This window comes from Pyxicephalus adspersus, chromosome 6 (genome assembly GCF_032062135.1).
Source record: "Pyxicephalus adspersus chromosome 6, UCB_Pads_2.0, whole genome shotgun sequence".
In the NCBI taxonomy this organism is placed as follows: domain Eukaryota; kingdom Metazoa; phylum Chordata; class Amphibia; order Anura; family Pyxicephalidae; genus Pyxicephalus; species Pyxicephalus adspersus.
Window position 1 is genome coordinate 3,974,915 of NC_092863.1, and position 5,336 is coordinate 3,980,250.

General features: G+C 42.9%; 1 pseudogene; it reads right to left on the reverse strand.

Annotated features, from left to right (window-relative positions):
- Nucleotides 1-804: 804 nt before the first annotated feature.
- Nucleotides 805-962, reverse strand: LOC140334421 (U2 spliceosomal RNA; annotated as a pseudogene).
- Between the last annotated feature and the right edge of the window lie 4,374 nt (nt 963-5,336).

Consider the following 5,336-nt stretch of genomic DNA (forward strand, 5'->3'; position numbering starts at 1 on the left):
TTTTTTTTTTTTCGAATCTCGCGATCTGTGCTAAAACACACCCCGTGAAAAGTAAAAAAGTGATAGTGCAAAAACACCACACAAAAAACGTGCACTGGGGTACTATTTGGAAAACCCTTCTCTAAAGAGGAAGGGCCACCCTTTTCCCCAAACCCTCCGAAGCAAAGCTCCAGACGAGGGCTGGATACTAAGCCCACCCAGCCGAAGTCGGAATGGACACACTTGCCCCCCTGACCGGGCCAGAGAGGGGCCTTTTCTCTCCGGGACCGCCAAGGCAGGTCCCACAAGATACTAAGCTGGGAGCTCTCCCGAAGAGAGGCTCCCACTAAGGGAGAGCGCCTGGTTTTGAGGCATTCTCCCAAGACAAAAGGGCTAACCCATAAGGGAATAGCACCCTCTATCAAAAAGTGGCACACAAATACCACACCAGTGACAACATACAAAAACATTTAAATAATAGATGTGCTCTGTGCATAACACACAGGGCAACAGATTTTAAAAAATTGCCCATCTGCACTAGCCGCAGCTAATGCAGAAAAAGGCGATGTGCCAAATCAAGTATAAACAGTGACGTGACTTTGCATCTTAAAAATCAGTGGGGTCCCAAACCCAGTGATTTTAAGGTGCCCCTGGATCGCCACTCCAAGGGTACGACACTGGAGCAAGATTCGGACCACTTGGCGGACCGATTGGTAAGGCCAAGTTTTCTCCATTCCCACCAGCGGGTCAGTCAAACCTAAGAGAGCTACCTTATCAGGGCAGGCCCTATGCTCTTCCTCCGGTGGACAAGGCCGGCAGGTTTGCATAGGGTGGCACCTTACAGAGCTACACCAAAGGTAGACCGTCCTTAACAGAGGTACTCGTGCACTGCATTCTTTCCCTGAATGCCAGTGCCTTTCCGCCCTGAACGCTGATAAGAACAGATACTACACTTGATCTTAGCCAAAAGGCCGAGAAGCAACCTCTCTGCAACTCCAATGACCTACCAATGGCTTCCTCACATAACCTCTTCCCATGCATGGCTCCAAGACATCTCTAGAGCTGGCCCCACTCTCTCCCATCCTCATCCCACTAGCGTTGTCCCCACAGCTTCATCTGTTTCTGAACCCATCTTTAATTAGCCATCACTCCATATTCTCCTCCTGTACCCGTAACAGTTTCAATAAAAATGTTCGGACTTTAATACTTAGTCACCCCATCGTTCACACTCTTCTGACTTCTCCAATACAGCAATGGTAAACTGCATACATCTCCATAAGGCACCAATGAGAATAGAGTGCTTTCATTTCCTTGCCATGCATTTCCCTCACTTCTCCACATCTACAGAACACAAACTGTTATTTCGGGATTATTCATTCACCAGCTCCTCATTGATCTTTCTCGTGTTAACAATGTTGTTTTTCCAAATGACAACCCCAGGCAGTGAGGAGAACTGAGAGCGGCTGATTCTTGGCATGAGCAGATCTCTGTTTTGTTATATGAATTTCATGCAAACTCTTCTTTTCTTTGTCATTGGAAAGAAGTTTTAAAAAGGAATTATAAGCAAACATTGGAGGATTCTTCCACATTTTGAAGGAAAAGGAGCAATGGTGCTATTGGGAGACATTAATGTAAAAAACGTACGCAGTGGTAGACTAAAGGACACGGGGCAGTGCGCGTTTAAATAAGAACAAGACCTCGTGTTCATGGCATTAGTCCGAGATGTTTCTGAGATCATTAAAAATTCATTGATATGTTCATTTGACTTGAAAATGACCCAGAGGTGGACAAGGCGACCCTAGACAGGAGCCTAGGATTCTGGGTAATCCAGGGGACCAGCCAAAACCTTTATATTTCTGCATTAAATCCAAGAAATACTACAACTGGTGCGGTCCAGTACTCCACCTAGGAATAGATTTTTAGGCATTTGGTGTCTTTTGTGGGTCATTTGAGTATTGACAATGCAAATCCCAATCAATGTCAATGGGGAAGGCAAACTTGCTACCTTTCCTAGGGTCAGATTCTGCCTCAATCCTCTGAGTTGATGACCTACTGACCTGCTTCAAGGTTTTCAATTCTCAAAAACGTGTACAGGAATACAAAGCACACTCTAGCCCATCAATACAGAACCTAAAATGGCCACCTGACCATTAACATAGCCATTGATAGTAGTCATTAAGTCAAACCACATTCGTTCCCAGGCTCAATTGCAAACAGGATTCAGGGAAGTTGCATCCTAAAGAAAACCCATCATGCGATGAGTATGGGACCACCATTGCTTATCGCCTCTTGCCTAGTTGACCATGCTTTTTTATTTGCACCCATTGCCTATTTGTTCTGTGGAATCTTCACAAAAAGTAAGCTTGTCCACGTTTTATTATTTTTGGTGTACAGCAGATGATGACCGCATCTGTTCTATTACAGATAAACACCTTTTTGGGTTTACAAGTGAAAATCAGAACCTTCATTTAAAATTTGTTATCTCAGTAAGTGGTGTGATGGTAGCCCCGGGCCCCCGCTGTCCGTTCACTCCTCTCTCTCAGTTTTCTGTGATTCAGGCACTCAGTGGTAGCCGGCATCCCATCTTCTCCCAGTTGGAGGCCTTTTACTTTTGCGTGTTGTCTCCATATTGGTTGAATGTGGAGGATCACTTAGTAAGAAATTGTTCTGCTGACCTCTAAGATTTTTTGTGCTCGTTATTGTTGCTGCTTTCAAAGCAACGCATGTAAATTTTTGGGCGCTGCGCCATCTCCTAAAAGAAAGATTAAACGGCAGCCGACAAAAGAAGCCGCATACCCAGGACATCACATAATGTGCTCAACGGGCTCACTAAAGTGAGTGCTGACAAAGCCGGTAATGATTCTTTTTGGTATAATCTGTCCTTTTTTAAACCCTGTGTTATAAAGTTCTGTGATCATGTAAAAGCAACTTCAGACAACAAGAACAAAACAAGTATTATGTGTAGTGCTTCTGTGTTTCCTGCTGTGCATGGTGCCTGCTAGTTCTGGTCGTCATTTTTTTCTATTGTTTCAATAAGGAGCACTAATATATTAAGACAGTATAAATTACAGTGAACTTTCAGCTCTATAAAGCAAATATAGATTTAAAAAACAAATAATAAAAAAAGAAACAAGGGAATAAGCCTATGTTAAATATTTCAGCAAAAATGGCACACCCAAAATTTCGGTCAAAGGTAGGTTCCAGTGTACACAATAACAATTGTAATTCTAATGTATAATATTTAAAGCAGAATAAAACAAGCCATTCTCAACCAGGGTTCCACCAGAGGCTGTTTGGGGTTCCCATAATAATAATTGACTTCCATTTTATGGAGGTCTACCCAGTTCCAAGACGGAAGCCACATGGCAGAGCCAGCTGCAGGTCTCCATTGATTTTTTTAGGGTGGAATTCCAACCACCATTGTAAGTATAGGCATTCATCCCAATTACCTCCAATGTAGAAGCACCTTTCCCACGTAGAACCTCCAATGAAATGGTCTTAGAAGGGAGTTCCCTGAGTCCACAACATTATTTAAAGGGGAAAAATGACTGAATAAGACTTTAATTAGGTATCTGAATATTTGGGAACCCAGGGCTTGGAGAAAAATTCCCAACCATGCTTAGGTGGAAAGCCAAACAAATGTCAATTGTAAGGAGTTGCCCAGCCACCAACCAGACTCAAAGACACCTTGGAGACAAAACGTTACGGTATTACATGAACTGAGGGAGCTTGGATTATTTTGGAAAGTACCCTGAAAGGTGTTCTTTAAATTTTGGCTGCTCATTTACTAAATGCTACGTTTTTGCCCAGCTGTAGTATTTGATGGTAAGTAGCTCAGTAAGAGACTCAACCAATACTTTTAGTCTCCTCCAGGCACCCCATAGTCACACAATATGGAGGCTTGAGGTGGAGATGCTGAAAAATCCAAGCCAATGTGGGCAGATGGACCTGTTACATTATATACATACCAACTATCCCCAATATGTGTGCATGGCCATGTTCTGTCCTTGCAGCCTTGATGCCCCATGATGTGTACATCATAATTTCTGCTCAGAGATTTCTTTGACTTCTTTATTGATAGGGAAAACCAAAATGTGTGTCTGGCGATATCCTGAACAGATGGAGCTCAGCTAATTACAAGGCTTAAACCTTGATATGCTGAGCTTAAAAAACCACAAGAGGTTATGAACACTGCAGATGATTAAAGAAAAAAGTCAGCAAATAACTGCAGGCAGAGAAAACTCATCCAGGACATCTCCAGACCGAAAAAGCTGCATGACCAAGCTCTGTATTACTTCAATAAAACAAATCTTTCTTCTTTCTCTATATAGGCAAATAGAAAACATTGGTAAAAAGAAATCTGAGAGTGCCAGGAATAGGATTTATTAAATAACATACTAAAGTAGCATGCAGCCCGAGTATATAAAACCCACAGTCACAACAATAATAAAGTTTTTTTTCTAAAATATAGAAAAATGGAAAAAGTAGGTTAATACTGAATATGGAATAGTTTTCTTTCTCTACCCTATACAGTAGATTGATTGAAGAACGTTCTGGTTTCTTCCCCCACTTTGTTATTGTTAGCAAAGCACAATAGTTCAAGCTGAAATCTACAGGTTACAGAGTCAGAAAAATGTCCATATTTATTAGCAGTTTGAGGCTGGACCCCCTTGTACCTTCAGACCTGACGTCGTTCTTCATGGCATGGATTCCACAAGGTGCTGGAAAGGTTCCTCGGGGGTTTGGGTCCATACTGACATGATATGATCACGTAGGTGTTGCCTGATCTCCCAGCTCCACCACATTCTACTTTTGGTCTATTGGATGGAGATCTGGTGACTGTGGGGGCTGTTTGAGCCCAGTGACCTCAATTCCCTGTTCAAGAAACCAGTCTGAGATGATTTGAGTTTTGTGGCTGAAAATGGCCATCAGATGGGGACACTGCAGGCATAAAAGGATGGATACGGTCAACAACAATACTATGGTAGGCTGATGTTCAGTTGGTCCCAAGGGGCCCTCACACCATTACACCACCAGCAGCCTTACCCATAGATACAAGGGAGAATGTATCCATGCTTTCATGTCTTTGGTGACAAATTCTGACCCCACCATTTAATTTTCACATCAGGAATCGAGACTAGAGACCAGGCAATGCTTTTCCAGCCTTCTCTAGTGCAGTGGTGGTGAGTTGTAGCTTCCTGTACCTGCTCTTTGCTGACAGGAGTGGCACCTGGTGTGGTTCTTCCATTGCTGTAGTCCATGCTTTGACATATTATATATTCAGAGATCTCTTCTGCAGACCTGAGGAGTAACGAATGGTTATTTGGGTTAGGGCTGGAATCAGTCGGATCATTCCC